At 47.0% G+C, this 21,019-nt stretch overlaps 1 protein-coding gene and 1 long non-coding RNA gene across 5 annotated transcripts in view; one reads left to right on the top strand and one right to left on the bottom strand.

Moving 5' to 3' along the window:
* Positions 1-5,791, bottom strand: part of VDR (vitamin D receptor) — a 49,389-nt gene extending 43,598 nt beyond the window's left edge. For 2 of the 3 annotated variants that reach the window (XM_036904725.2, XM_057487505.1), the window contains exon 1: positions 5,695-5,791. The gene's annotated coding sequence lies outside the window, so the exon portion shown is untranslated. The remainder of the gene's footprint in view (positions 1-5,694) is intronic. The other variant, XM_057487504.1, reaches the window with a different exon arrangement.
* A 110-nt stretch (positions 5,792-5,901) lies between these two features.
* Positions 5,902-9,087, top strand: LOC118922214 (uncharacterized). 2 transcript variants are annotated; one of them, XR_008992261.1, is made up of 2 exons: positions 5,902-7,133; positions 8,957-9,087. It is a non-coding gene; the product is annotated as an uncharacterized LOC118922214 (long non-coding RNA). The 2 variants fall into 2 exon arrangements; XR_008992260.1 differs by having other exon boundaries at positions 5,902-8,847.
* The last annotated feature ends 11,932 nt before the right edge of the window (positions 9,088-21,019 follow it).

Below are 21,019 nucleotides of genomic sequence, written 5' to 3'. Positions count from 1 at the left end.
CATCTATTCCATGATGCCAAAGGGGCCTCTCACAACAATGAGTTTCTGGGCTAGTAAACTTAAGAACAAATGCAAGAGTCTTCTTTTCACTCTTAAATTCCCAGTGTCTTGAACAGTGCCTGTCACAGAGTAGGCCCTTGATGTGTGCATACAGAATGACTGCACGTGCTTTGTAAGGGTTTACTTTGTGCCGTGCACTTGGTTTATATCGTCTCTAAACCTCACATAACTCTCCAAGGGAGTTATTCTTATCTCAGTTTGCAGATAAGTAAATTGAGAGTCACAGAAGTAAAGAAACTCACCCAAGGTCACCATCTAGGAAGTGACAAAGCCAGGATTTGAACCCAATGTGTCAAACTCAAATCCTACGTTTCTCTCACTCCATCAAGCTGCCAGCACAGCTTCTCATAACACTACCTGAAATCTCAGGCATATCCCAAGGACCCAGGGAACCACAGCTGGGGGTAGTCTGAGGGCTTTCTCTTCCTCCTACCTATGTCCCCCAGGCTCTGACACTTACAGTGGTTTGTACAGCCACGCTCAGCACCAGCAGGCAGTGTGGAGCAGTGGTCCCAACTGAACTCTGCAGCATGCGCTGACTTCACTACATCTCTTTAGACCTTTGTTTCCCATGTACATGCTGGAGAGAACAGTAACTTACTCCGAAGAGATGCTGCAAAGACGGAAGGAGTCAAGCAAAGTGATCAGCACAGTGCCTGGCAGAGGCCATTAGATGAGGCTGGAGCCCCCTTCTCCTTCCAGGTGGGCTAGGTTCAGGAGTGTTCCCTAAGGGGGAGCTAGGAGGGGAAAGGTAAACCAGGCAGAAGAGCTCCCAGTTGGCCAGTGGACAATGGCCTTCTCTTCCTTGGTCATCAATCCAGTGGCTTGTTTGAAATTGTGTTTCCATCTGCCTTCCAGACCACTCAAGTCTTATTAGATCCTATGCAGTCTCTCTGCAAAAGGCTCTCTCTCTCTCAGAGCAGGTTCTTCTGTGCTGTTTTTACTAGAGTAAGATATCCAAGACAGGCCTGAGAGTGCTGGCAGAGGGAGCCTCCTTCTGAGAGGCCACTGGCCCCAGAGCAACCTTTGGGCCAAAAGAATTTGCTCTCAGGTCAACTTGTTCAAACTAGTTAGTAAATCTAACCTTGCCACTCACAAATATTTATTGCAGGCCTATTATGTGCAAGGCATGGCCTTAAATGCCCTGTGGCCGCCTGTGAATGCAGAGGTGGTAAGGTTCCAGGAGGTTAAGACAGATCCAAGTCCAGTCCTGACTCTCCTACTCGCCAGCTGTGTCACTGAGGCATGGTGCTCAATCTCACTGAGGCTCAGTTTCCCACTTGTGAAAGGAACATAAGGCTTCCTATCTCACAAAGTTGTGGCAGGTCTGGGAGGCGACACACGAAATGTACCTAGCCCAGCCCCCCACAGCTAAGCTGAGCTACAACCAGAGCGCCAGCAGGTGGCACACACTGGGCGTGTCATCCCAAAGCCTTGGGCCTCCAGGTGCTCCAGAGTGCCTGGAATATCACACCAGCCTAATACCTCAAAGCCTCAACTATGGTCAGAAGGCCAGGGAGAGGCAGCAGCTTCCCAGGAAATGGCAGCTGGGTCCTGCCCAAGCTCCGCTTTCCCTGGAACAACTGCCCATACCCGTTCAGGACCAGGACTCTCGCCTGTGCAGAATGGGGACCTTGTGCTGCAATCGGTTCTGGGAACACTGCTTGGTCTATTCCTTGGCATGGGACCTGCAGGGCAGGTTTGCAGAAGCAGGACACACACTCATACTCCCCAAGTGCCTACTGCTTCTGCCTCTTGCTCCTGCCCTTTACTGACCAGCCACCCCCACTTTTCCTGACAGTCCAGGGCTTCTCCCCTTCCCCTCCCCCTTCCTCACAACCAGACTGGAAGATTGGGATGCCCTGAGAGGTCTTCACCTGCCCTTTTAATTTGTTGGCGATGAGAACAACTTCCTGCCAGAGTGGAAAGTCACTAACTACACAGTCATCAGCAAGACTCTGCCCCCTATGCCAGACGCCCCAGTCAAACACACAGGACCCCTGCAGACTCAGCAGGGAGGCTGTCCTGAGCATCTGGACAATGAGGACCAAAGACTCAGAAGTGAGCGCAGTTTCTTTTCCACGTGTCACCACAGCAGGATGTAGTCACTGCCACCAACGCCTATAGCTTGGGTTGAGCAAGACGTCTGTCCCCACCCTGGACCATTTCCCCAATAGTCAGACCAGACTGGAGAGTCAAACTCCAGTGTCCAAGGGAATTGACTCCATCTCCTCCTGAGAGACTTCTCTTCAGCTCTGACCTCCCCTTTTTTCACCATTCCCTAGAAACTGACTTCAAGTGATCTGTGTCCTTTATCCACATGAACAAAATTTGACCCCCTTTCCCTTCCTGGATGTTTACCACTTTAGAGCTGGACTTTTCTGTGGGGTCATGTGGCCCCCAGAGGTCTGGGAAGCTGGCCAGAGCAATGAAGAGGCTGCAGACATGGGGGAAGAGGGAAGAGGGAGCATGAGGCTGGGTCTTGGCTCCCTTATAAAACCGATTCTCCCAGGGACAGCTGAAGGGGAGCTGGCAGGCCTTCCTGTCCCCGTCTAAGATATGGGTGGGGCAGGAACACCAAAGGTGAGACCAGTCACAAGCCAAGGGTAAAGGGAAGTCACACGAGTAAGTGGGAGGCTGGGTCCTGGGAGAGGGTGGCTGGGAGCAGTGCTGCCTCAGGGAAAAGACTGGAATTGGGTGAGAACACCAGGCAACAGACTGGGGTACTGGGGCTGCCCTCAGAATTAAGCTCCCCCCATCTTCCCCTTATCATGAAGCACCACTCCCATCTTTTCCTCTTCATTAAACTCACCCCCACCCACCTGCCCCTCAGCCTATGACCTCTGCTGGGTTTAGTGTGGTGTTCACAGAACGCCTAAATGTTCCAGTTTGCCCTGGACCGTTTTGGTTTATGTCTATTGTCCTGACATAACTTGTTAATAGGACCCCCTTCACTCTCCAAAGTCTCCCAGTTTAGACAATAGATTAGAGGGTTACTCTCCCCACCCATCCAGGAGGGCATGGACAGTAGAGGAATCAAAGAAAAGCATAATTCGCAGTGAGGCCCTATGGTCCAAGTGGCAGCCAGGCTGGCCTGTGCCCAACTGGACCCTCAGACCTGGACCATAACGCAGGAAGAGCCTGAGACTTGCTGCCATCCTGGGGCTCAAATGGCCTCTGGGGAAGGGGCCTGGTCTGGTGGGTTCTGCTTCCTGTCATCCCTCCAAGGGTCTAGCACCATAACGGGCACACAAGAGGCTTTTAATCAATCTTGTCATTTCCTTTTTTCCCTCTTACACCCAAAACAGGCTTGGAGCACTGACAAAGAAGCACCTGGAGTCCCATAACTACTCCTGTCTGGCCAAACAGGAATGCCACACTAGTGCAGACCTCCAGGCTCTGATACGTGAACACAGCAACAGGCTCCTAGCAGACGCTCCAGATGCACATCTCAGACAGGCTCTCACTGCCTCCTGAGAATGTGGGGTAAAGAGCCACGCAGCAGGACCCCCTCTGCAGCCCAGGAAGACCATTAGCTCTGGCCCACCAGGCCCCAGGGCTTCCTGCAAACATGGAAGACAACAGCTTTTGACACTGGCTGTTTGTTCTGAGAGTGGAAAGTGGGCATCCCGGAGGTTCTCTTGGTGCTTCCTCTGGAACCTAGTTCCAAAGGAGATGAGTTCTGAGATCAAACAGGGGAAGACTTCAAATAACACAAATGACTAGGGCATCCTAAACATTACCAGGCCTTCTACAATAGTCACACCATAAAGTGTGATGGCCTTGGCTGAAGAGCTGTAAGGGGTCGGGAAAGCTTCCTAGCTCTCTTTCCCTCCTTCCTTATCCTGCTCTCCTCTTTTCTTATTCTTTCACTCTTCCCTTCTTCCTTATTCTTTACCCTGGGGAGAGGCCAAGTCATGGCTGATGAGGGACCAGCTAAACTGAGGCTATGGGACCCAGCCAGAGCACAGACTGTGACTTCTCCAGCTCTTGGCACTTTGAGTCAGGCCTACAGCCTGGTCATGGATTCTTTTCATAAGGGCCCAGAGAGGCCACTGAATGGGGGCAATGGACCCTGGGGCCCTTATTTCTGCTCAAGGATCTGAAAAGCACCCAAAACAAAAGTCAGAAAGAGTCTTACTACCTCCTGGTCTGGCTGCATACCGGTCCTGAAAGCTTTCCAAAAGGACCCACAGTCCCCTCCAGCACTTGGGCAGGGAAGGAATGAGGAGGGTCCCCCAATATACAGCACTCTTGGTTCATAGATTTGAGGCTCCAGTGTTCAGATAATCCATTTCCATCTCTGCAAACCATTCCCACTTGCTAGCCTGGCTTGAAACCTTCTTTGCCAACACCATACCTTTCCTAGTCCTGGAACCTTTCTGGTTTCTTGAGCACACCCACCTCACTAAGAGAGATGGGCAGCTAACAAGATCACTTGGCAAAAACAGAATGAGGGGCTGGAAGTCTGCAATGCTGGGATGTACCTCCTAATCTTAGGAGGATGAGACATGTGATTTACCACAAAGCCACAGTCCCTTCACAGTCAACCCCTTCTGGAATGATACCATAGCCATCTCATAATCATTGCTGTGTTGGGTGTCCCCTTCAGGAGTGGCCACCATCAACCATGAGGAAGACTGCTACAGCAAGGAGCTGGAGAGTTGCTGATCTCTGCCTAGGAAAGCTTCTGCAATGCTCAGAAAATGCCTGCCCAACTGCTTGCCTAGGCTCTGGCCCCTCTGGCTGCAACTGAGCCCAGACAGGAGGCTGACTCACTCACCACAGGGAGGAGGAGGAAGAGGAGGCGGAGATGCGGGAAGGGCCTGGGCTCAGAGACCCAAGGCTCTCCCAGCCTAGGCAGCCCGAGTCTCAGCCTCCGTGGTCCATGGGGAGAGGGGCACAGTGTCCACTGCTCTCCTAAACCACATGCTGTTCCCTACTAGATACTTCCTTGAATTCTACTCACCCACCACCCACAGACTTGGGGCCCCTCACTTCCCAAACCGAAAATCCTTCCTGGGCGCCCTCCTCAGTTGGATGTTTGCCCCTGAGTTTCTCTGAACATCTATGGTCCGGCTTTCCTGAAAAAATAAATCCAGTGCACTAGGGCCAACTGGTCTTAAATCATCTGTGGTTTAAAAAAAAAAAAAACAGCCAAGAAAAGAAAAAAACTCTACCTGAAAGATCCAACTCTACCATCGCAAGTGACCATACATAGGTCGTACAAGATAATAAGACTACACACACTCCACCCCTAGGAGAATTTAGCACCAGTAGAAAGAAAGCCAGTCTCGCCCTTTCTTATTCCTCCACTCCATGCCAAGGCGCTCCAACAGGGGAAGGAAATAAATGTTTCTTGTTGTCCAAGTGCTGAGCACTGTGCCATCGGAGCATTTCTGCGTTAAGTTGCCTGAGCACGAGGAGGTCGCTGCTCCCCTCGCCAGCCTGGCACGAACTTCAGCCTCCACAGACCTCAGGGTCCCCTCAGTGCCCCAGCCTCATGGCACGACGGCCCGAATCTCAGTTGTCAAGTTTGCCCCTGAGACAGCCTTCGGCCCGGTGGCCCCGACGCCCCAACCTGGGCCTAATTTCCATCCTGGGACCCCCTTCCCCGCTGCTCCCAGTCCGCACCTGGTCCGGCGGGTGGGCACGCTGCTCCGCGCTCCCGGCGCCTGCTACTCGGCGGCTGCCTTTTGACAAGCAGAGACAGCCCGCACCTGGCCCCGCCCCTCTATGCCCCGCCCCTGCCCTGGGCCCGCCCCGACCCCGATCCCGCCCCTGCCCTGGCCCCGCCCCCAGCCCCGTCCTCGCAGGCCCGGGGCTCCGTCCTCGCCGCCATCTTGTGTTGGGAGTAACCACTGTGCAGGGGACCGGGAAACTGCGCGTTGCAGTCTTCCTCCGCCGCAGCCGCCGCGGGCCCCGGGGCATGCCGAGCTGCGGGCCCGAGCCGTGAGCGCTTTCGCGGGCCCCGTGCATGCAGACCCTCGCTGCTGCCTGGGTAATCCGTGACGCACCCCCGCCCGCTGTGGTTCTGCCCGGCCTGCGGCCGCGCCTCTCAGGCTCGTCAGCCGCACCTGGGCCGACGCGGCCGGCCCCGCTCCGTCCGCCGCAGGGCCCGCGGGGGTGCCGGCCGTCGCTCGCCATCGTGTGACTTCAGCAGAGCGCCAGGGAGCTCAGCCGACCCCGCACGCTAGGGGGAAGGCGCGCACGGACTAGCGGGCCGACGTGGGGCCTGGAGTCGTGTCGTCCGCACTCGGGGTCCTCTCAGCCGCGCGCGCGGCCCGTCGCGAGCCTCGGTTTCCCTGGCCCCCTGTGCCCCCGCCCTGCCCCACCTGACAGGAGGTGAAGAGGAGGGAGGCGGAGAGGAGTACATTCCGAGACGTGGAATCGTGGGTAGAGGCGGAAAAGTCGCCTTAGAAAATTTGGGCCAAAAGCTGCCCTGTTTCCTGGCTGTGTGCTGGGCAATGCTCTAGATGCTAGAGGAAAGATGAAAGACTTGGCTCTTCCCTTACAGCCCACTGTCCAGTGGGAGACTATATAAATAAATAGTTATTACGACATAATGTTCTGCAATAGAGATGCGCACAAAGCCTCCAGCAGGTGGTGGCTCCCTTTAGGCCGGGGAGGAAACCATGGCTCAGAGGGACAAGCTGGGCAGTTGGGAAGCTGAGGCACAGAGAGGTTAAGTGGTTTGCCCAACTTTACACAGCTGTTCAGTGAGTTACTGGGGCCCAACAGCTGCTGTGCAGTAGCTTCTGAACCATTTTGGGTACAGTTACGCTAGACTGTATGATAACCGGCTCCTCTCCGACTCCCAACTATTGGATAAAGAAAAATGGACCGAGGTGAAACAAAGGAGAACCCTTCAAATAAAGTTTGTTAAGCGCCAAAACAGTTCTTTAAGGGAGTATCTTGGGAACTTTCTAGGAAGGACACAAATTGATTGAACTTGGGAATCAGATGAAAGGAAGTACCCCTTTGGGGACCCTGCCAGTGATAGAATCTCTGCTTGTAATGAAAGAAAAAGAAACCCACTGAGGAAGCTAGCAGTGACTCTCATGGGAAGAAAGGTATGAAAAGACATCTCTAGCAACCAACATTTTAGGACATTGAGAAGTTTCATGAGCCTCTGGAAGAGGTTGGTCATTCAGAAGTCACTTTTGTAATAATTGACCAGATAGGTGAACCTGGCATTCTTGAAAATAAGCCTTATCAGACAGTGATAGATGACTGCTGCGTATTCCATCTTCGCTGACTGTTAGTCTCTTTTCTCAGCTCTTCATTTGATCTTCATCATGACCTTGTGAGGCAGTCAGAGTAGCAATACTCTCCCCATTTTACAATGACCACCTGGGGAGTGGCAGAGCGCCACTCTGGTGGCTTCACTTTGCATATTCCGCTGTTTGTGCTGCCTCTAATTCATGCACACACACACACACAGCCATGGGCTTTTCACCTGTTGGAACACCATCCTGAGAATCCAGGCTTGGAGACCTTGGAATCTCTGGGCTCAGCAGATTTGCAGGACCACAGATGTCATCATAGTCCTCAGCATGCTGTCATCGATCCCGTCACTGTGTCCCTAACCCAAGTTCTTTTATCTTCCTCCAGTTCCTGAACTGCTCTCTTTCATCTGTCTCTCTAGACCCTGTCCTTTCAGGTCCTGTGTGTCACATCAGGTCTCTTCCAACATCTCCAGGCCAAAATGACTGTCAGTTCTCTTGTGTTTGTAGCATGTATTGTCTGTATTGCACGATTTATCACCATCCAAGAAGGAGCCATCTTGTTATATAGCAAAGATGGACTTTTTCACTTTACCTTTATTCTTAGAAGTGTTATTTTGTGAAAGTAGAAAAGCAGAGTACATGAGATTCATTTCTCCCAGTTTCACTGTAATCACTAATTGTCTCCTTATCCTGCTTCTCCCAAGCCAGGGACTAGGAGGGAGATCACTTGCTTTTCTCTTGAAGATATTGATGACAGGCAGCATTCCTGTACTACAAAATTAATTGCTTTAAACGATTCCACCTTGACTGCTATTTGCTACATCTACCAGAACTTCCACAGAAAACACTAGTTTTCTTTCTTTTCCCCCAAGTTAACATTTCTGATATTCTCTTCTCTCCCTGGGAGTGGTGGTGGTCCTTATAGGATGTTGACATTGTGTTTTTGTGTTTTGTATTCACCTCTGAAAAATTACATCGGAATATCTACTAGGCACTGGCTGTGTACAAGATCCCATGCTGTAGGGCTATAAACTCAGCGGCCTGCAAAGAAACAAGAGCCCTTCCAAGTGGGACCTGCCTGGGAGGAAAGATGCCAAGGTGCCAGGCTGAGGCCGCCCCTGTGCACTTCATTTCACAGATCTGGGGATAGGGGCAGAGCTGGCCTCTCGGCCTCTCCAGCAGGCTCATGATGCCTGCGGTGGCCTGCGTGGGGCTGCAGCCTATCCTCAGCCCCTGGGCTCTCCTTTTCTGCAGGCCAGTCACTGTCTGAGCCTCCTGCCTTGGTAACAGAGCTGGAGTAGATCACCTTGTCCCTGTGAGGTTCCCAGAGACTGTCCGCATGAATAGAGGATTACAAACTGTCCAGGGGCTGCTATCCAAGTCAAATTGCACCCTGTGAGCTCTATGGAGCACTCCCATCTGTTTGCTTTCCCCTTTTTAAGAGACCTTTTGTTTTTAAATATTTTATGGCTATGGGCATGGTGGGAACGAAGGGAGGACTCTCACTCGGCAGACTCCCAAAGAATATCCTGAGAGACACAGAGTCATGGATTCATAGGTACAGTTCCCTTGTTTTGGATTAAGATTAAAAACAACTAAGTCCAGAAAGGTTAACTTGTTTATCTTTTCTAACCATCTGAGGACTGTTCTCTCTGTTTATGTTCCAGATGGTGAAAATGGAATGAATAAATGAAAGAAGCTGCTGTGAGCAATGAAAGCAACCCAAACCGGAGGGGCTTCCCAGGACTGTTTTTCAAAATTTTAACTGCAACCCATAGTAAACAATGTTTGTATCGTGCCCTTGTAGACCCATGCATGTATGTTAGTTTTATGAAACAAGAGATGTCCTGCAAAGTTTTCTATTATTTTCTCCTCCCTCCCTCCCTTCTTTTCTCCTTCCATTTCTTCCTTCTTCCTGTCTTTCGAGAGACTAGCCTGGCTTACTCAGAGCCCTCTCAGAACCCCACAGTGGTTCCAATGGTGGCTACAGGGCTTTGGAGGACTCTGCCTCCACAAGGCCACAAGGTCAGGGTCAGATCGTGGAGGCAGCACATATCCACACAGTGTTTGCCTTTGTAGCCTTACCCAACTGTTGTCTTACCATGCTCTTTTATTTTCCAGCTTTGGGGGTGTCTTTCAGCTTCAGGAAGCTTTCATGGCCATCTCAAAACTGATTTCTCCAGAACACAACAGCTCTGGAGGGGCTGAGTGCAGTGCCATGAGAAGCAAATGTCCCCAGTCTCAGCCTGCCCTAGAAAGAGCAGGGCGCGGGTGGTTAGGCAATCCAAATTTGTCTGGCTCCAGGGCTCCTTTCCCAGGAGCCCAGCTCATGTCTCCATCCCTGGGGCTTTTGGCACTTGTCTTTCCCACCTGCTCCCACATCCTCAAGCCCTAGGCTGCCAGCCTGCTGGCCTGCACACAGTGTCTGCTGGCATGGTAAAGCAGAGCCTAGGGGCCAGAAAGGAAGATGGAGACTTCCACCTGAACCTCCAAGCAGAGGCAACTCCAGAGCAGTCCCAGACTCCCAGCTATTTGCTGGGTTCCTATCCAGACCCCAGCAGACAATGATGACTCTTCAAGCCCTAACCCCAACCAGAGGAACCAATGGAATAAACTAGAGGCTCAGGGTCCTCTCCTATCTATATTTGTCTGGCTGTAACTTTGCAACACCTACAGTTGCTCTAGTAGGAATTTTTATTTTACTCCTCTGGGAAAGAGTGTCCTGTGGGAGAGCCTAGTGAGGGAGGTAAGTGGAGGCTCTGCAGCATAGGAGGAGGTGCCCTGGGGGCAGGTGAAAGTGTAGTCAGTGCCCATTGCTGCCACAGGGGTCAGTAGGGAAAAGCTGACTCTTCTTGAAAGAAGCCCCCCTTCCCCGGAGAGAAGTCTCCAGGGAAGGAGATGAGGCAATGATCTGTTCGTCATGCCAGTGAGCCCCACAGCCTCATCCTGGGCAGGCCTTCGTCTGTCTCCGGAAAAACGGGAAGGACATTCCGTAAGCAGCCCAGGAATGCATTAACCAACTCTCCCCTGGGGCCCCAAATCCAGAAAGATGTGGCTATTGAGAACTCTTCTCTTTGGCCTTTGGCCTCTGGCCTGGGACAAGCACTACATTGCATGGATGCCCCTTTGTTACACTGCCTCATTGTCCTATGCCATTAAAGATGTTGCCATTGTTAAAACTGTTGTTTCTGGTATTTACCTCCACTTTCAGTAGGGTTTACTCTGGACTAAATTATAGTGGAGTCGTGTTGCTTTGTATCGTCCACATGTCCTACAGCCTGGAAGTGGTCTCTAATTAAATGCTTTTGGTTGTAAAAACCTATTGGCAAAAATAAAGTTGCCATCCCCATATATGAATATAGCTTTTAAAGTTCTTTCATTAGCTCATATCTCAAGTCACATTACATGTTAGGGTGGTGAGATTCATCAACATTTACTGACTCCCCTGAGACTCCTTCACACTCACATACCTCATCCAACACACCTGCCACGTGACTGATGGGAGGACCAGTGAGGTGCTGCTGTCAATCTGTATATTAAACATATTAAAGCTTAATTTTTAGAAGATAAAAAAGGAAGCCTTTAAGACTGTCCTGTACTCAACCATGAAGCACACCTTCCCTTGGAGACCTCTGCTCTAGAGAACAGAGACTAGGATTCAGGCCCAGAGGGTTCAGCAAGTTCAGGTGACCCCTCCAAGTTTATGATTGGTTGAGCTGCAAAACAGGAACTAGAAGCCGAGGCTACTGCCTTGAAATCCTGGTCTCGTGCTTTACATCATCCTGTGCCACCTCTTCCCTCTGCTACACAGAGAAATGGAAGGACACTGTGTGTGGTGTGAGAGAGCATCTCTGGAAGGCTGTGACGCTAAATTCTGTGATCCACTTGGCTTGTTTAAGCAGTGCCTGAGGCAAGATTCAGGTAAAATTCATAATGTTCTGTGTCTGGGACCACAGGCCCCCAGTCACCTTATATCAGAGAGGCAAATAGCACAGGCTCTCCCTGCAGTGGCTACCAGCAAGCGTGTGCTGGCCACTTGTGGGTAATTTGGAGGAGGAGAGTAGCCCTTACATACTCAGGTTGGCCACCTAAGGATCTTCCTTCAACCCACATTCTCAAGGAACGTTGTTGCTCAGTTGGGGTTCCTGGAACCTGGAAAGGAGGGGTGCCCAGCTTGACTGACCTCTGAGAGGCAGCTTTCAAGCCCAGAAAGAATGCAGTGAAGAGGCCCAGACCATCGGGGGTCTCCTTCCCTTCTTTACAGGCCTCACCTCAGTGGACCGCTTTACCTCTGACCCTCCTCCCTACTCATCTTTTCTGTCCAGACAAGCCAAGTACTCTGTAGACCTTTCTTCCCTGCCATCCCTCAGCTCCCCACTTTACCTCACATACGTCTGTACCTTATTCAGCCCCAAGCTGCTCATCTCTCAAGAGGTGGGCAGTTTAGGACCCTCCAGAGCTGATGGTCAGTGAGTCTATGACTTGGACCTGCCCAGGTAGGAGAAGAATATCCCAGTTGCCAACACTGCCCACATTGTCCCTGCCTTTCCCTCCAGTGAAACCTGAAACATGGGTGAGGATGGGTTGAAAGAGAACATTTAAGCAAATAGTTCAGGTGCCCAGTCATGAAAATAGCTACTGGCAACTCACAGGGGTGAGATGGAGGCTCTGAGTAGGATGCAGGACCCGAGGCAGTAAATTACAGCAGCTGAGTCTGTGTTCTGTGTCTCTGAAGTAGTTTGGTATCCCAGTTCTCTGTCCTCTGTTCTTCTTCCCAGGAAACTTATGCTTGATCTTGACAGGAATTAGAAGCTGAATCCCAAAGGCAAACGTCAAAAACTCCACTGGTGCTTCAAGGAGATGATGGAAGTAATTCAACCACTCCTGCCATGCTGGGCTGGAACTCTAGAGAGGCACGCGTCTCACACCACCTTCCCTTCCCCCATCTCCTTTCTCCATCCCATAGGCTTAAACTTTGGACTGGTCTGTTGTGACAGTGCAATCTGGCCTGATAGACTGATTTGGTGCCTACTTCCTTGTCAAGGCCTGAACGTGAGGAGACACAATTTCTTCTTTGTGATCAGTAATAGTCTCCCTTCTAATCATTCGTTATCTTACTAGCATTAGACTATCCGTTGACATTCGATCTGCAATAATTAAGGATTTATTGCCATGTTTCTTTCTCTCAAGAAGCACACACCCTTTAAGTAGAGACATTTGAGGACAAGCATTGCTGGAACAGAACTGATGAAGAACTATGTCTGTCAAGGTTCGTTGCCTTCATCGCAGTCCCAGCCTTGAAGGAGGTGTTTCATTCCTAACAGTGCAATGGATTGGGTACCTTGAATGGCCTTCTCAATTGAAATGGCAATTTTAACAACAACAATTTTAATTAAACAACATTTAATCTTAAATGTGTCACCAAGCTGGCACAAAACAAATCTGCAGAACTCAGAATAAAGTGGAAGGAGGAACACAGGTTGATAAGCAAGGACCAAAGCTGATCTTCACCCCAAGAGTGTCTTTAGAGCCTTGGGGACCTTGAGCTTTCACCTGATGGCTTTGCAGGGCGTGGGGACCCATGAGAGATACAGCCAAGGGATTACCCTATATAAAGTTGGGCCCTTTCTAAGTGTAAGGAGAATGAGAAATAAACCTCCACATAGAAGGGGACAGCAAGGAAACTGGCCTGGGAATTCTGAAGTCCCCTCAGAATTCACAACCAGAAGCCAGTGCTTATCTGGGTTTGCAGTCCAAATTCATATACTGTGTTATCCAAAAAGTCAAGCAGAAAACATAAAGTGGTCCTTGGTTGGTACTGCTCAGATAACTGGCTGAATCAAATGTAAGTCCTCTCTGCAGGAACTCAACCTCACCCCAGTACTCAAAGACTTGCCAGAGGTGAAATTTCAAGGAAAACTACAGCTAACAGTCACAAAACACATGCAAATAAAGCACATTGAGTGAGAATCAGCAGAAATAGACCCATAAAGGCTTCAAATGTTTAAATTTTTAATTTTAATTCTTTATAACTAAGTTTAATAGGTTTAAATAAAAGAGAAGCTCAAAAAAAGTGAGAAGGGAATAAGAGACTCTAAGTAACTAATAGTCTTGGAAGAGAACCAAAAACAATTTCTAGAAATAAAAAAATGGTAAGTGTTGAATCTTAAAACTCACTGGATAGAGTAAATAACCAGAGACATGCCTGAGGAAGCTAGAAGCTAGAGATGAAAAAGTTATCTGGAATGTAGATAGGAAATATAAAGACATGGCAAATATGAAAGATTAAGAGACATAAAGGGGAAAGAAAATTGAATTGTGCCTAATTATAGAGTTCTCGAGTAAAATAGAACAACCAAGAAGAGGTAATAATTCAAAGTGACAATGGCTTTTTCCAGATCTGTGGAGAACTTCTGGAAGCCCAGTGAATGTCAATGAAAGTCTGGGGAAAGGAAATCCCCTGGCAAAATACCTCTAAAAACCGAAATCAGTCAAAGGAAGAAATAAAGTTTAAAATCCATTTATTGCTTACAAACTGCAGTCCGGAGCCTTCTCTCTTTCCAGCTCCAGCAGAAGCAAAAGCAGCCCCTCACCTCTAGGGTACAGATAAGCCCTCCTTGCCCAGGTAATTACACTGATATGGAGATGAACTTCTTTCTCTCCACCCCTGAGGAAAGACGCAAATACTCTAAAGCCATACTTCTTTCCACCTCTGAACGCCTATTGATATGCAGCTGTACTAAATAAAGCCAGGCATGATATTCTGGAAATGTTACGATTATTTTACCCACAGTGAAGAAGATAAATAAAAAGAAATTCATATCTAAGAACATCATAGGAAACTGAAAAAAACAAAGAAAAACCAAAAAAAAAGAGGAGACTGTGAAAACTGCCTAGGAGAAAGGTCACCTACAAAGGCATGATGATTAATTAGACTTGAGGCTGACTTCTGAACAGTAAAAATGGGACCAGCAGACGAGATAGATCAGTATTTTCAAGGTGCTGAAAGACAGTGACTGTGGGCCTAGAATTTCATATCCAGTGCAACTATCTTTCAATCCTGAGGGAAACAAATATATCTCCCAATGAAACTGAGAGCGTTTACAACCAACAGATCCTCACTAAAAGAATTCTCAAGGATTTATTTAAGCAGCAGATAAATGATCTTAGATTTGCCATCTGACATACAGGAAGGAATGGTGAATAAAGAGATTGGTAAATACCTAGGTAAATCCTAACAAACAGTAACTGTTTAAATGGTCATTATAATGCTTAATTTATGTGTGATGGCTAGAACTGAAACAGTGGGTAATAAAACATCTAGGCTGGGTAGGGGGTGGTTACAGTTAAAATGTTTGAAGATCTTTGTACTGTTCAGGAGAAAGAAGCAGAAATTGATTAATTATAGACTTTGTTAAGATAAGAATGAATATAAAAATTAACAAGGATAACCAACAAAAATAGATGTACAATGGAAAACTTCAAACAAAGAGGAATAAAAGAAGTCAAGATAGGTATATTTAAAGAAATGGATACAAAAATCAAGACAAAGCATTTAACAAGGTAGTAGCAATAAATCAAAATATGTAAATAACCACAATAAATTATAATTAAATAAATGTCCCAGTAAAGGACACAAAGGTTGATTGGATTTTAAAAATTCAGTTATATGCTGTTAAGAGTCAATTAATCAGGAAGCTAAAATAATTCTAAATTTGTATGCATTAATAACATAGCCTCAAAAATAAGAACAAAGTGACAGGACAATAAGAAAACAATAAATCCCCTATCAAAGTAGGAGATTTTAATATAGCTCTCAGGAAGGGATGGATTAAAGAACAAAAAAATCAGTGAGGATAGAGAAGACAGTTAACAAACATGATCTAATAGTCACTGAAAGAACATTGTACACATCAATTAGATAAATAAATATTGTTTTCAAGCACTACATGGAATGTCTATGTAAATTGGCCACCTTAGACCTTAAATCTAGTCTCAACAACTTTAAAGGATGACTTTCATCAGATTGTATTCTTTGACCATAACTGAAATAAAATAGAAATAATATCAGATAGGACAGGCTAGATCGTGCTGTGGTACTAACATCGAAACGTAACTAGCTTGACATATGATGTTTTGCTCAAGGTGCAGAATGTCCTCCAGAACATCTGCCTGCTGTGTGCGGCTCAGTGTTCCTGACCACTCTGCTCTGGTGACCCCTGCATCTCAACGTGAGATTCTCCAGTTCCTGAGGAAAGAGAGAGAGTGTGGGGATTGCATGCTGCTTTCTTACGTGCTGCTGCTCACATTTCATTGACCAAAGCGAGTCACTGGGCTGTGCTTAAGATCAGGGGTGGGTGAAGTGTGATCCTCCCATAGGTCCAGAAGGGAGGGAAACTGGAAATACTGATGGAACACAGTAATCACTAACAAAAGGTTCATGAAAAAATGCTTCCAACTGGGTATTTTATAGTACTTTTCTGAAGAATAAAGTATAATGTAAAGAGAAAATACTTACAACTTAACAATACTATGTATCTAAACTTCTAGATGCAACTAAAATAGTGCTTAGAGGGAAATACATAATATTAACATTTACTTAGCACGTACTATGTGGCAGCCATTGTCTTATGTGTGCTACATATTTACTCATGTAATTCTCAAAACAGCCTGTGAGGCAGGTATAAATGAGTGAACTGAAACATAGAGAAGTGAAAAAGTCTCACAGGAAGCAAGTGGCAGAGCCAGGAATCGGACTCAGCCAGTCTGGCTTCAGAGTCCATGTGTTATAGTGGCAAATGCCTACATTAGAAAAATTTTAAAGCTCAGAATTACTGTTCTAAGCATCTTATTTACCAAGTAAGTAGAAAGAAGCAAAAAGACCCCTAAAGAAAGATAAGAAAAGAAAAAATAGAGTAGAAATTAAATTGAAAAGAAAACTTAAGTGAGAAAAGATCAACAAAGTCAAAAGTCAGTTCTTTGAAACAACCATATAGACAAATCTTCAGCAAGATTAATCAAGACAAATAGAAAGAAGATAGATGCAAAGAAACAATATTAGGAGTCAAAAGGGGGCCTAACTAGATGCTGTGGAAATTAAACAGTTGAGAAAACCTTATAAAACACCTTTATGCCAATAAATTTGACATTCTAGAAGAAATGGATAAATCCCAAATTCCTTTCTTTTTAGTTGAATATTGTTATTTGCTTTGCAAGCTAGGTTCTTCCTCATGGTAAAAGTATTTCTTGTTAACTTTCCTAGTCTCTGAAACAGTCTTTTCCCCAAACTTCTTATGTACCTGTTGTTGCCTCTGCCACCTTGGCATCAGTTAGATTCCAGGAAGCTGACTGACATGTCCCCAGGCAGAGGCAGGGCCTGTGGTTCTCAAGCGACTGGAACATTCTACAGTAGTTCGCAGTCATTCCCAGTAATTCCTTGCAGTGCCACATTCTTCTGCTTGTCTTGAGGTTCTTTCTGATTTCTGAATTTTCCTTTTACAGGTTCATCCACTTATTCATTCCTCAAGGAGAATAAGGAATAGCTAGCCTTTATCTTTAACTCTATGATAATATCTCAAAACTCCCCATCCCTCTTGCTCTCCTCTTTTCTGCAAAGAAGAATGTAATTTATTTGTTCTTCCCTCCTCTCTATTTGTCACTCAGTCATACTGATTTCAAAACTTTTTAGGTTGTAATGAAAAAGCCTGCATTCAAGAAGCATTGGCATTAAAATAGTTAAAACTTACAAAAACAATAATTTTACATAAATAACCTTTTATAGACTCTTAAAATAACCTTTGACAACCAGGGCATGTTTCATCATTAAAGTACAAACCAAAAGAGGAAAGAAAAGAAAATGCTCTCACATTTGCTAATTAGAGCTTTATCCCATTAGGATGAATCCCTGTTAGGACATCACACCTCCAAAAGGACACAGGCATTCTGAGAGGGATAATGCTTTGGGCCAGGTTTTGCAAACTATGATCCACAGAATCTAGTTCTATGGGACGTTAGTAGATATTTCTACACCAAAAAATTTCTTTTAAAAAGCTTTATGATCAAAGAAGGTTGGGAAATACTGGTTAAGGTCAGCACCTTGCTGTAGATGACAAGATCCTGAACGAGCTGCCCACATCCCGCCTCCCAGAGCTCACCTTGCAGTGTGCCTTGTTTCTCGTCCAGGTGCACCTGCCTCCCATTGGTCAGCCCCCCAAAATGCCACAGCTCCCTCCAGCCTGAGCGCTTCTGCATCTGCTAGGCCCTCTGTCAAGGTGCTCTCCCCATGTCTCCACAGAGCTGGCTTCTTCTGGCCTTTCAGGCCCTGGTTTATGTGTCATGTCCTCAGAGAGGGTCTTCCCTGACTGTGCCCCCCTACAACCACCATCTCGTTGCTTTTCACAACAGTCTTTAACAGTTTCACTTGTATGTTAACTGCTCCCCCAGTTAATGTGAAAGGCTATATCTGTCCTATTACTCGTGTAGCTCTGGGGCCTAGAACAACACCTGGCGCACTGTAGAAATTCAATGGAATGGTGTAAGTAGATTTCTTAGACACTGGACTTCTCAGAGCCTTTCATGAATGAATCTGTTGGAACTCTTCAAGTAGGAGACATAGAGGGCTGGGTTTTCCAAACCTAAGTGTTCCCTGGAGCTTCTAGTAGAAAGCTTTCTTATTGTTCACACTTTTGGAGACACTGCTTGAAGTTTTTATTTTAACTGAAGTATAACTCACATAATAATATGTTAGTTTCAGGTATACAACATAGTGATTCAACAAGTGTCGTTACCACCTGTCACCATGTAAAGTTCTTACAACATTACTGACGATATGCTCTACGGGGTACTGTTCATCCCATACCTTACCTATTTATTTTATACTTGGTGGTGTATATCTACCTCTTTATCCCTCTTCTCCCTTCCTTAGGTTTTATAAATGACTTTATACCTAACTGAATTTTAGATTCTGTCTGAGAACTAGTTCAGAGGATTGGAGCATCAAGATGATTCATGGAGCTATAAATAGAATGAAGGTGTATAGAAAATGGGACTGAAGATGAAAAATATCCCAGAGGTAGTAAATGGAGACCTTTGCCCCAGGTTGACCCCAGCATCTAGACCACCAGCTTGGAAAGGTCCGGCTCAGTGCAGTGTTGGACTCAGTTGCTTCTGCTGAAGCTTTATTTATAAACCATAAGTTTGCAATAAACACAGGGTAACACACACACAGCATGCCAACTTCAATAAATGCTCCAAATTACACTCTAACAGGTACATTAAAATGTAACTAGCAAGGATGTTATTTTGTAATGAGCAAGGATTCCTGCCTCTTCAACATTAACATTGTTCCTCATTTGAATGTCTTAGTAATTGCCTTCCTGCTGCTTCTCAAGGGCTGAAGGGCAGACTGAGAAAACGCCAAGGAGAAGGTTTTGTCACTTTCCACCTTCTAGGGAGAAAATATTGGAATGTCCTTGAAAGTGTCTTTCTGAACTTCTTGACTGCTTTCATCTGGGTCAGACAGTGAGCCGGGAAATGTGTTGGGGAGGAAGAGAGGAAGCTGCTCTCTGGGAGAATCAAAATAACAGCTCATCTTTGTCTTGGATGAACTGTAAACGGTTCAGTACTTTAATTTGCTAGAAAAACGGTTTTGCTAAATGCTTCAAAATTGGCTTAGTAGTTCAGAGGAGAGAAAATTATCTTTAAGGAAATTAGACCCCAATTAAATCATGTACTAGCTGTAGAAGTATGATTGAGCTTAAAATGCAGGCATCATAACTTCCTTTTCTGGAAGGAGTTATAAGAAAATGCCAACAGGGACAACCTTTGGAGAGAAGAACTTGGTCGGGGGTGAGAGATGTGTCCGGGGAGATTTCTACTCTCCATCTTTCTGTTCCACTTGGGTTTTTTTTACCATAGACATGTATTATATTTATTATTCTTTTAATGCCAATGCATGGAAAGGATGCATTTCCTTGACGGGGTTGCCTCCTTCCACCCTGGCACCTGGGTCTGGGGCGGGAAGAAGAGGAAGCTGTAAACATGTGAGCAGAACAGTAAGGACCACTGGGAAAGCGCGCAGGAGGGCTCGGGGCCTGGCTGAGCTGGGCGTTCGGAGCTGCCTGCCTTACCTGAGGTGGGCTGCAAGCCATGCCTCATTACTAACAAAAGAGAAGGGCTTATTAATGGAATCACTGCCTCCACCCCTCACTTGGTGGGGATACAAGCAAGAAATCTGGTAATCTGTTATTGAAATGTATGGTTTTCCACTCTCTTGCCTGTTTCCTATCTGTCTGAACTGGGAAAATGCCCTCACCTCTCAGACTTGTCCTCGGTGGACTGTCCTCTTGGTCCCTGTCCTATGAGAGTGAGAATAATCCCTGGGCTTATACAATTTAGGGCAAACTTCTTGAATTGGTTCTTTTGATGATGCACTTTGCTAGGGAACCAAAGTATAAGATATTAATTCTTGCCCTCTGGGGGCAGTAAACAAGTACTGAGTCTGAAACTTTTCCAAATTGAGTCTGAAGAAGAAGGAAGAGAAAGAAGAAAAGGAAAAGGAGGAGGAAGAAGAGGAAGCTTACAAAGAACAATGTAGTAGCCCTGAAATGTTTTACTTTATGGAAATGTGATCCTTAAAGCCAGGTGACCTTGCAGGCACTTGTCATTATGTCCTTACAGTCTCTACCTAGTCCTTCTTTCCTTCCTTCCTGTCTTTCAACAAATATGTACTGAGCACCTCCTAAGCGGTCAGCATTGGTCCAACAGAACATACAAAGATGAGCAAGATGTGCGTCCTCTTCTCAAACCGCTCATTAGTGTGACGTGATAAGAAGTTGAATGGAGGGTCACTGCAGTGAGCATCGGGAGAGCGGCTCGCGGAGAGTGAAGAGACCAGGAACGCTCTGCAGAGGCAGTGACATCTGCACTCATGCGAGAAGGTGTGTTGAGCAGCATTTAAGGATGTCCCCGTGGCCTTTACCTCCTGGCGTTACTCCCGTGAATGTGTGGCAGAAGGGAAATTACCCATGTGGGCCTAATCTAATCACGAGTTCTTTCAAAGCAGAGGCTTTTATCTAGCTGGTGGTGGAAGAATAAGAGGGGTCTGAAGCTTGAGAAGGGGTGCTAGGCCATTGTGCTAGGACCCACAGGAGAAGGAAGGTGGGTGGCCTGAGGAGCTGAGAGAGACCACCCCCGCTGACAGGGACATCGGTCCTGCAGCCACAGGAAAATGATTTCTGCCAAAAGGCTGGATTACCCAGGAAAGAGATTCCCCCCAGGAACCTCCAGATAAGAGCCCGCCCTGGCCAGCAACTTGATTTTGGCATCGTAAGACCCTAAACAGAAAACCCAGGGAAGCCACCTGGTCTTCTGACCCATGTAACAGTGAGATCATAACTGGGTGTTGTTTTAAGCCACTCTATCTGTGATACTTATTACACAGCAACAGACATCTGCAAAGGAAGGGTTTTCTATTCAGAGGGAAAAGCATGAGCACACGATGTTAGAGAGCTCAGACACCTGGTGGGGAGCAAGGAGATTGGAAACCTGGGGTATGTGAGTGCACGACGAGTAGCATGGGAAGCCCACAAAGCTGAGCCTGAGCCAGACTGGAAAGTCACTGCATTTTATGCTTGCCAAGGAGTTCAGGCTTTATTCTTGAGCATCACGTTCTGCCTTCTCTTTCCTCCCAGCAGCGGCATCATTTTCTGCCCAGCGCTGAGGTAGGGGGC

The sequence above is a fragment of the Manis pentadactyla genome, chromosome 10, assembly GCF_030020395.1.
Source record: "Manis pentadactyla isolate mManPen7 chromosome 10, mManPen7.hap1, whole genome shotgun sequence".
NCBI lineage: Eukaryota > Metazoa > Chordata > Mammalia > Pholidota > Manidae > Manis > Manis pentadactyla.
The sequence above is the reverse complement of the archived record's forward strand: the minus strand, read 5'-3'. Positions and strand labels throughout refer to the sequence as shown.